A 12,005-nucleotide genomic window follows, 5' to 3' on the forward strand; every position below is an offset into this window, starting at 1 on the left:
TGTCCTCAATTACTTGTGTGACCTTGGGGTACTAATTTAGTCTTACTGGATCTCTATTTCCTTAACAAGATGATTTCTAAGGCTTAGCTTTAAGTTCAGTCATTCTATGAGTTAGAGAGCCTCTCAACCAAAGAGAAAGTGGGCATGTACATTCATCATTTTAATAAAGATATATTCTATTAATTTGGAAAAGCCGAAGTGAGTATTAATTTTCCTCCCACAGTCTTAATGAAGAAATAAAGAAACTAATTTTCCATTACCATTCAAGGGACAATCCACTCCTTCACAGATTGTGAAATTAATGTAACAGATCCAACCAACTGAACAGTCTATGCATCTTTCTTCCCTTTTCCAATTCCAAGCCCTAGAACAGTATTTTATATAAACAAAGTTTAAAAAGTTAACTAAAAATTAGTGCAGTTTTAAAACTTAGTTTATGTATAATAGTGTAGTTAGAGGAAAATGCCTACAGTTTCCAGTGTCTTTGACTTTGTATCATTTATTGAGTGTTACCTATGTCTGAGGTGCGACAGATATTATGAACTCTACTAATTATAGTTTTGCTAATTAAAATCACTTGTATCTATAATGCATTCTTTTCCTAAGGTGTTCAGGGTAGTTAGCAGATATTAAATCATTTATCTTTACAACATATTAATGAAGCTAGTAGGAACAAATATTACTTTCATAATTTAGAGGAGAATATTAAAAGTCAAAGAGTATGTTATGACCATATAGCCACTGTTTGTCATGAATTTTAAGGCTAGATCTCTCTATATATACACATATATATATACAATATTTCATATTTATGCATGTATATTATACTCTCTTCCTCCTATATCTTCCTCCCCACACACTTCCTACTGAGGGGCAATTCCTTATTGTGTTTAACCCTAATGGGATGCAAGGGCCTGTCTTCCACTACTAAAACCAAAAAGAGGCATGATCTTCTCTTTCCTGAGCTTGGGGCAGCCAGCATAGGAAACTTTATTTAGGATCCAGAATTTGGCACTCCAGCTCAGGGGTTTGTATCCTGAGTGAGTAACACACAGATGCAGAAACAATTAAGGAATTACTTGTAACAGCAAAGACAGCAAGAGTGCAATGGTGTCAAGCGTCTGATGTCAGTTGTGTCTGTGGTGTGACTCTTCTCAGCATCTGTCCTAAGTAACCTGCTCCTCTGGTTTTGTCTGGGTTGTGGCTCCTGCTGTTTGGGCTTCCTTGGCGTCTGCCCCTTTTTTGAATCTCCTTTAGGCTTCTTATCGATTTTGTGAGCTGCTCAATTCCCTTCCAACAAATTCTTTTTCTGCTTATGTTAGCCAGAGTTGATATCAACTGCTTGCACATAAGAACATAGGTTTCTTTAATCTTCCTTCTATTCAAGACATCATATTTTATTTTTTATTAAATTAAATTTATTTTATTTTTTTAAAAAGATTTTATTTATTTGTTTGACAGAGAGAGAGATCACAAGTAGGCAGAGGAGGAGGCAGAGAGAGAGGGAGGGAGGGAGAAGCAGTCTCCCTGAGCAGAGAGCCTGAGGCGGGGCTTAATCCCAGGACCCTGAGATCATGACCTGAGCCGAAGGCAGAGGATTAACCCACTGAGCCACCCACGCACCCCAAGACATTGTATTTTATTATTATTTTTAAAGATTTTATTTATTTGTTTGAGAGAGAGACATTGAGAGACAGCATGAGCGAGGAGAAGATCAGAGGGAGACTGAGACTCCCCACAAAGCTGGGAGCCTGAGGCAGGACTCGATCCTGGGACTCCAGGATCATGACCTGAGGTGACTGCAGTTGCTTAACCAACTGAGCCACCCAGGCGCCCAAGACATTGTATTTTAATCACTGAGTGGTCCTATATACTTAAGTTTAAGTTTTGCATTAAGTTTAAATTTTTTTCTGCCGTATTAGTTGTAGCCTAGCTGCAAAATTCTAAGAATTCTGTGTGTAGGGCCTTAAGAATAATGCCAAACTCATATTTAATTTTTACTGGACCTAATCAATAAAATTAAAATGGAATCATAGGTTGAATAGATTTCCATTTTAGCAAGCAAGGAAAGGCAAGATACAAAGCATATGTATAAAATAATCTTAATTTTATAAACATAAATCTGGGTAGAAAAAAAGCACTAAAAGGATAGACAATGAAAATATTAATAGGGTAACATCTGGGTTGTGGGATTATGGTGAGATTTCTTCTTTGTGTTTTATTCTGACAATTAAAAAATCAACATGTATTTATCATAATTATGAAAAGCTCATAATAACTTAAAATTCTGTTTCTTATGGATATTTACAAAATTTACAAAAATGGAAAAAATGGTTCTTATCTTACAAACAGAAAGAACAATAGTCTGAGCTTCTGGGTGGCTCTGTCGGTTGGGTGTCTGCCTTGGCTGCGGTCATGATCTCAGGGTCCTGGGACTACCCCACATTAGGCTCCCTGCTCAGCCCCACAGCCCCTACCCATCTTTAAGAAAACAAAAAGAAAAAGAAGGAAATAAAGTCATTACTCAGCTTCAACAATTTATCAGCCCGTATCTGGTTTCACCTGATATGTGTTAGAAAGATGTTTTTCTTTTCATTGATTATTCCTCCTCTGCCATATGTTGCCTTTCCTTTTAGGAATTTTTATTCAATATCCCTTTCTTCCATGTATGTATGTATTCCTTATTCTCGTATTTTTCTTTCCTTTATCCTTTATCTCTTTATTTTGGTTAAATTTCTGAGTTTTCTTCCTACTTTACAAATTCTACTTCCAACTTCTGTTGTGTCCTGCTTTCAGTGCAATTTTAAACGTGGTGATCATGTTTTAAATGTGATCTTCTCTATTCTCAAATTCTTTCACTTTTAAGAATGCCTATTTTGATCTCATAAATGCAATTTATTCTTGGACCTTACCGGGAATAAGGATCAGAAAATTGCTAATCTTTTCTCCTGTTTTTGATGCAAATTTAGTTTAGAGGGAGCCATTTTTCTGACTACTCGAGGTCAAGGGTGGGTAAACTAGGCTCTCAGGGGCCTGTATTTGTAAATAAAATGTTACTGTAACACAGCCACACTCTTTCATTTACATAGCATCTCTGGGGGCTTTTGGAGTATGTAGGTCATAGTAGTTGCTTTCCTGTTACAATGTAACACTGTCTTGTTGCCACAGACTAAATGGCTTGAAAAACCCAAGATATTTATTATTTGGTCCTTTACGGAAGAGGTTGACCCCCTTTTCTAGGTGGTTTCTTACTTCTGAATTTCAGAATATTTTCATAGGTCCGAAGATTTTTCTTTATTTGCCTATCCATAAGTATTGTGAACAAAGGTTTATTCCCAGAATCAAGTGGTGGGGAGGGGTGGGGGCTTTTCAAATTTCACCAGCTTTCAGCCCCACATTAGACCTACCAAATCAAATCAGAGTTCTCTGTTGTGCCTTCTTTCTTCCTCATGCTGCTCTGGCTCTACAGTTCATACTGTCCTAAAGATATGTGGACCATTCGGCCTGTATAGTTCATACTGTCCTAAAGATGAGCTGACCATTTGGCCTGTATGCCCACTTCTGTGATTTGAACCTGGGGACTGGGGGTGGGCGATGTCTTCTACCCAAAAAAAGTCTACTTGAAATATTAGCCTTTTTTCTCCATGCTTTTGCTGATTTCTCCTCTATGTTAATATAAACCGATAAGAATTAAAATGTTATCTGAAGCTCTTTTGGCTTGACGTAAATAGCTACAATTAGTAAATGAAATAAACTTAAATTTTTGACTTAAAAAATTTTTTTTTAAAGATTTTTCTTTATTTGACAGATCAGAAGTAGTCAGAGAGGCAGGCAGAGAGAGAGAGGAGGAAGCAGGCTCCCCGCTGAGCAGAGAGCCTGATGCGGGGCTCGATCCCAGGACCCTGAGACTATGACCTGAGCCGAAGGCAGAGGCTTTAACCCACTGAGCCACCCAGGCGCCCCTTAAATGGTTTTCTGTTCACAACATCAACTATATACATAATGGGAAGTTCGTATAGGGCAATATGAGTTAAACATTATTATTATCTTGGGTCAAATTAGTTTACTATTTCATAGCAAGAAAAGAAGACTTTCCAAAAATGAGTCTTAGACCCTGAGTAGGCCACAGAATGAACCACAGATTTGGAATTAGTAATAGCTTATGTGGCTTTGGGAAAAGTATTTGAATTTTCTGGCCTTACCATCAGAATTAGAGTTGAAGGGGTGCCTGGGTGGCTCAGTTGTTAAAGGCTCAGTTCTGCTTTCTGCTCAGGTCCCAGATTCCCAGTGTCCTGGGTTCAAGCCCTGCATTGGGCTCCCTGCTCAACAGGAAGCCTGCTTCTCCCTCTCCTACTCCCCCTGCTTGTGTTCCCTCTTGCTGTATCTCTCTCTGTCAAATAAACAAATAAAATCTTTACAAAGAAAGAATCATAGCTGAAATTGGGGATTTTCTTTCCTTCTGGCCCCAAAATTCTTTCATGGTACTCTTGAGCAGTCTTAGAGACTGTAATAGTGGTTAGTTCCATGAGTCTCCACAGAGCAACCTGCCCTGGCTCAGGGGGCTACTCATGAGTGGGGGCGGGGGGTGGTTGGGAGGTAGAGGGGTAAAGACATAAAGATGTAGAAATTAAGTGAAAATTAGTACAGGGGCGCCTGGGTGGCTCAGTGGGTTAAGCCGCTGCCTTCAGCTCAGGTCATGATCTTGGGGTCCTGGGATCGAGTCCCGCATCGGGCTCTCTGCTCAGCAGGGAGCCTGCTTCCCTCTCCCTCTCTCTCTGCCTGCCTCTCTGTCTACTTGTGATTTCTCTCTGTCAAATAAATAAATAAATAAAATCTTAAAAAAAAATAGTACAATTTTTTTCCGCCAACTGGTTCAGGTCTCTCTTGCTAGGTTTTGTGAAATTTTTCCTACCTGACTTAAGAAGGATATTTCAAACCACATTTGGCCAGAACACGAATTTCTATGTTAGATAAATTTTATGCAAATAACTTTTTTCAGAAAATGCCTTCAAGTTGGCCTTGTGCTTTATTTTTTTATTTAACTCAGATCCAAGTTTTGGGTACAGTTTCATACACTTGATTTGATTTACTGAACTCTGTGAATAAAGGACAGAAACAAGAATTTGAGTATATTTTATAGAAGTGTGTGTTTTAAGAACTCTTCTACTCTTTTCCTACTTACGTGGAATTCCTATTAATGTCATAAAGTTTTACTGTGATTGAAATGAAGGAAGTCTGTGTCCTTGAAAAGTCTATAAGCAGTCTATGGGTATATAAATGGTATTAACCTATGATGAACATCGTATAAAATTTTAAACAGCATTAACATGAACAGAATAAAGTAAGATGTTGAAAATATGTCTACATTAGCAACCGAAGAAAATTGGAGGGAAAATTGGATTAATTATCTGGGTAACCACCTCATTCATTGTTTCACTTTAAGTTTGGGACAGAGTATTAGGAGAAGCTTGCTATTCAGGTTGGGTGATGGAAATGCCTTCTTACAGAAAAAAGTTTCTTTACGTTTGAGTTGGTATATCCAGGGTTGCAAAAACAGAACTACTTGTTCCTGATTAGAATTTTTTTTCTGACCTTTAAGATAGTTTGTTTCTGCATCTACTTCATTATCTCACAGTTTGAGTCAGGGGAAAAACAGGTAGATCTCTTATCTATATTCTGCAATAAGTTCTGGAGGAAGAAGGGAGTGGTGGGCAGAGATTAACATTCCCCAGCATTATTTAGCAAAAGTGGGGAGCTTTTTTTTTTTTTTTTTTTTTTTTTTTTTTTTATCTCAATGTAAAAACTCAGTGAAGAATATCCCTACTTCATTCATCAAAGAAATTCAACACAGATAGTGCTTAAGTAAATCTTTGTTTCGGAGTTATAGATTAAATCTTTAACCACAGTATGAAAGAAGAGGGAGGAAAAGTGTGGAAGTTTCAGAGAAACTCATATACACCATTTCTGAGAAAATACTTGGCTTACGGAAGAGAGGAATAGTTTAGTATTGAAGCCCTAGGCAAAAGGTAACTCCATTCTGGGACAATTGACTGTCAATGTGAACATGAAGCTGATTCAAGTCCCTTGTTCTCTCTGGTGGTTTAAGCAGCTCTAGTTAGTGAATTTATGACCATGAAGAGAGGAGATACTAGAAATGACATCTTCAATTTGAAAAGAATACCATATCTAGTGAATTACCTAAAAAATGCTCACATAATGGACTTTCAGGTCTTACTTGCATTAAAGAGAGTCAGTCATAACTAGAAGCTAATCTACAAATATAAAGATAAATCTATAGCATTATGTCACATCATAATATCTAGTACAATCAATTAATGGACACTATTTGGGTCAAGGCAACACAGAATAGCTGTCATCTAATGATAACATACAAAGTTCAATGTCTAGTTGTTAAGTTAATGGTGTAAAAATTGTTTTATCTGTTCTCTCATGAAATTGATTTGACTAAAGAATTGAATCATATGAATCAAATTAATAAGTAATCATTAATATTCAATAAAAGTTTCATGTGGTTTGTTGTATTAGGCAACTGGTGAAGACAAAGTAGAATAAAAAGTTGTTATGGTAAATAAAGTTTCAGAAAAAAGGGATGATCTGAAGCTGGGATAGGCACAAAAGTAGTTATTACAGCACTAATTATTAACAGGGTGGTTCACAAACTTTAGCATACTAATCACTAGGAATGGTTTGTTAGAAAAACTTTTTAAAGTAGAGTGAGTTTCTGTTAGGAAGAATTTTGTATATGTGTAAGTCTGTTAAGTACTTAGTGATGTTTGTCTCTTGCTTATATATTTTGGTATAAAACTTCCTCCTGAATCTTCTATCACTTCTTTGTAGTGATAATGATGTCATGTAACACTAACCAATATCATCACGGTTATACCAATAATATTAAAGGTTATATTAATGAAGACTCTAAGAGATATCAAGAGGATGACAAACATTTTGAGTAATTATACAAGATTAAATTATGGTTGATTTATCCTGATATTAAGCACATTTTACTGTGCTTGAAAACTGGTTGTGCATTTATGATATTAGTAACTCTTTGTAAGCAGAATATTGAAACAGGTAGATATTCCATATAGCAATCATACCAGAGAAAGAGAGAGCAATAATGTTGGTAGAGTAGGCAATCATCCATGAACTGTGATATTTGGGAGGCCTGCCTAATGGAAAATATCTTTCTTTTTTTTAAAGATTTTATTTATTTATCAGAGAGAGAGGGGGGAGAGAGCGAGCACAGGCAGACAGAATGGCAGGCAGAGGCAGAGGGAGAAACAGGCTCCCTACCGAGCAAGGATCCCGATGTGGGACTCCATCCCAAGAAGCTGGGATCATGACCTGAGCCGAAGGCAGCTGCTTAACCAACTGAGCCACCCAGGCGTCCCGGAAAATATCTTTCTATTGTGTATTACCATAGTACAAATGAGTCATCAGAGATGTTGGTTAACATACGTGATTAGAGATACTAGGTATTTGCTATGCATCTAGTACTTTAAGCTTATTATCTCAATTGACTCTCAAGTCATCCAAAAATTTAGGTAATATTATCATCTATGCTTTAAAGATGACCAAACTGAGGCCCTCTTCTCATACTCTGGGTGATCTAAGCTATTCCCTGGGACTAAATACTTTAGACTGTTGCCTTCTTGATTTTTCAGGTGTCTGTCTCACAGATAATAAACTTAATTTTTTCAAAAATAGAATCATTTCTTGTAGCTGACGCTATTGGTTGCCTATTCAACTCTCTTTCCTCTTTTTTTTCTTATTGTCAGAGTCTTGATTTTGTTGGGTCTTCTACACCCCTCCTCACCTTGTGGCTCAGGGGAAGATGACCCTGTTCCCAGTTCTAGTAGATCTTAATTGATCTAAGCTAATCATGATTATCTCATTTCTCACATCAGTGATAGGTTTAAGGTAATAAGCATGTGAGTTTGAGCCGATGAGTGATGTCTGCTGGCAGGATTGTTCTCCATTCCAAGTAGTTACTAGACAATATGCCCTTTTTCTTCCTTCTTATATAATTGTCCCTGGATATGATGCTCAGAACTGAAAGCTATCTCGCTACCACTGTGAGAATGGAGCTAACACCAGAGGAAGGCAAAACAAAGACAACCACTGAAAGGTAGAGCAGAAGACTTAATGAATCAAATCTGGAGGGCTCCTTCTCTTGACTTCTCGTTATCTGAGATTAACTTCCTACTATCTGTTGATTGGCTCAATTGGAGTTGAAGTATATTATTATCATTATCATTATTATTATTAAGGTTTTATTTATTTATTTGACAGAGAGAAGCAGGAGGAATGACAGAGGGCAAGGAAGAAGCAGGCTCCCTACTGAGGGCTTGATCATAGAATCCTAGGATCATGACCTGAGCTGAAGGCAGATACTTGACTGACTGAGCTACTCCAGCAACCCAATTTTTAAATTATTTGTTGCCAAAGTTATCCTGTTAACAATTTTCACCCCTAAAAATGTTAACCTCCTTTCTTCTCCATTTCATTAAAGGGTCACATGATCTACCTAATAGGTTAAGTGGAAACTCTGCGATTCATTATTTTACTTCCCTTCACCTACTTCAGCCAAATCCATCGTAAGTCCTGCAACGTGGAGAAGAGGGATAGAGAGGGAAAGAGTAGAATACTATTACTCTGAAGTTTCTCTCCTGATTTCCTGGGGGACTGGTGTAATAATAACAGTGTGATATAAATAAATGGTCAAGAAGAGGATCTGGTTGAGGGGCCAGAGAAGATATGTTTCATAAACTTGCTGGGTTTGTCTCATTGCTTTTCATTAAGATTTGAATTAGAAGTTAAAAGAAAAACCCAGTATATTAGAAAAAAAGGGAATATGTTTAATTAATATGTTTAATTAGAAAATGCAAATTTTCTAATATAAATAACATAATTTTTTCCTTCTATGTAGTGTATATATATAAAATAAAGCTAAAAAAATCATAAGGTCACAATACACTTCTCTCACCATATATGTAATACAGGCACGACATCTTGTGTTTGATTAATCCATCATCCTGACATTGACAACTAAAATTCAACAAATAATGGATTATGTTACCTTCTTATATATTGCCAAAGTGAAAAGTCAGAGTGAAAACCCATATATCCAGCAAATTTTAGAGAGATTTTTTTTTCTTTTAGAGAGAGATTTCTGTCACTATCTGTGATGCTCCCAACTATTACATGAAATTCTTTGAGCTATATGCAACTTTGACTTGAAATTTTAGTATATATCCACAAACATTTATTACAATGTATATCATGGGCCAAGCACTGTGCTGAGGTTGCAGATACAAAGTTGAATAGATACAATCCCTTCCCACAAGCATGGAAATAATTAACTATAATGAAATGTGATAAGTACTGGAGCTGTAACAAGTTATAAGCACTTGTTTTCACTATAGCCGTTTCCTACCATAGGCTGTAGAAACCTGTTCATTTACTCTGTGCATATAACATTATTCTTTGATGCAGATATTATCTCCTGTTATTCTCCCAGGGAGTCATTGTGCTTATTCATGACAAATTCTAAGTAGCTCCAGGCCTATTAATATAAGATATGAAAGCTCTGATTATGGAGAATCTCGTTTGGGAGACATGTAAATACACTCACTCCCTTTGCTACATCAAGTAAAAATGACATACGTTCACTCTCTGACAATTATGGTTAGGGTTGGATTAGAGGCCTTAATCTATGTCAAGTGTAAAAATTATTCTGCATTATAATAAAGATTCACATTTTATTCATAAAAAAGAACACATTTTGTAGTGAGGAAAGCTTTTACTTTTCGTATCAATCTGATATATGTAAAGTTATATTAGATTGAATGAGAGGAAGAAATGAGGACCAAGAGCTAAAAGGCAAAAAGGAGGGGGTGCCTGGGTGGCTTGGTCAGTTAAGTGACTGACTTGATTTTGGCTCAGGTCATGATCTCAGGGTCATGAGATGGAGCCCTGTGTCGGGTTCTGCACTGGGCTCTGTGTTGAGTGTGGAGCCTGCTTAGGATTCTCTCTCTCCCTCTCCTTCTGCCCCTCTCCCTCATACCCCCTCCCTGCTCACATGTTCTCTCTCAGAGGAAAAAAAAATAAAAGGCAAAAATGGAAGAATACAGAAAAAAGAGGAAGATCTTACCACCAACTAGGTTTGGATTCAGATGCCTGATAGCCAACTAAAATACAGCTCACTCATTCATTAGTTTATCCAGTCAATACTGAGTTCTTAGAAACAATAGTCATGATAACAATAGTAGTGGTAATAATAATGATAACAATCAACACCTACTGAATGCTTACAACCCGCCAGAAACGGTATCACGCACTTTATGCAATTTATCTATCATATTTACACCTTAGGGATAGGTATTATCTTAAAAAAAAATTATTTTAGAGAGAGAGAGAGAGCACAGGAGCAGGAGGAGCAGAAAGAGGGAAAAAGAATCTTAAGCAGACTCCACACTAAGTGCAGAGACCCACTTGGGCCTCAATCTTATGATCCTGAGATCATGACCTGAGCTGAAACCAGTAGCCAGGCACTTAACCAACTGGGCCACTGAGGTGCCTCCATAGGTATTATCCTTAGCCCCATTTTATTGATGTGGAGAGATCGAGGGCCTTGCCCAAGGTCATGAGTAGTAAATGGCCGAGTCAGGATTTGTATCAAGCCATTTGCTCTTAATGACTATGTATGTGCTGTTCACTGTGCTAGTCTTTAAGAGATTTAAAAGTAAATATGATCAGAGTCCCTGTCCTCAAGGAGTTCACCGTCTGTTATGAGAAAGAAAGTGCAAATAATTGTAGTGCAGTGTGGTAAATACTACAATAAAGATATATAGAATGCAGTGATTGTACCAAGGAGGGGATGATTAATTTTGCTTGGAGGGGAGTGAAGGGTTGATGAAATTTCAAAGAGGAGACTTGTGAGCTAGGTTTAAAGAATAATGTGTTTTTAGGTAGGCGGGGTGATTGAAAAGTAGAGGGAGAAGCAAGTGCAAACACTAAGAGAACTTCAGAATGGGGTGAGATAGTTGGGGGGAGGTGAGAGCCAGGAGGGCGACTATAAGGATATGCCAGGCAAGTGGCAGAAGTATGTGGAATTCTTTGAGGAACCACGAGGGTGGTCATTTCATGGCTTCTTTTACTGTGTGTAAAAGAAAATTTCTACTACAGCTTAAAGCAAGTCTACATAGTTGTAACTTGAAAATAGTAAGGCTTTAGAATTTATCAAGTTCTGTTAAGTACTTTAACGATTGAAAAAATAATTCCATGAATATAAATGATGAGTTACATTGTGCCAAAGTTTTCTTTGATCATTCTCAGAATTCACAGCTATATTTATAGCCTTAATCATTATACCCATTGCTGGGTTCTGTATTTTATACTTGAATTCTCTTACATTTTTGTACATTGAAGCCTATTTTTTAAATAAGTTTTGAAGGATTTGAATGTACTGATATACCGTGTAGTTTTAAAAAATATCTAACAGGGGCACCTGGGTGGCTCAGTGGGTTAAAGCCTCTGCCTTTGGCTCAGGTCATGATCCCAGGCTCCTGGGATTGAGCCCTGCATCTGGCTCTCTGCTCATCGGGGAGCCTGCTTGCCATGCCCGCCTGCCTCTCTGCCTATTTGTAATCTCTGTCTGTCAAATAAATAAATAAAATCTTAAAAAAAATAAAAATATCCAACAATTTCAGGATTATTAATTCAAAATTTTCACTGCTGTAAAGAGCTCGGCTATAAACACCCTTGTAAAAATTGTTATTCTTCCTTCTCCTGTCTCTAGTTGATTATTCTCCTTGGAATGTTATCTCCAAAGTGGGATTACTAGGTCAAAAGATACACTTAGTATTATTATTCTTGTTAACCTAATGATGAGGTTATTTTGAAAGTGATTAACTAAACTCTTATTTTAAAATAGGCACTTCAGTTGAAACCAGGGTATTTTCCATCGAACTAGACATATCTGT

This window comes from Mustela putorius, unplaced genomic scaffold, assembly GCF_011764305.1.
Source record: "Mustela putorius furo isolate JIRA1106 unplaced genomic scaffold, ASM1176430v1.1 tig00003859_pilon_pilon_pilon, whole genome shotgun sequence".
Classification (NCBI taxonomy): domain Eukaryota; kingdom Metazoa; phylum Chordata; class Mammalia; order Carnivora; family Mustelidae; genus Mustela; species Mustela putorius.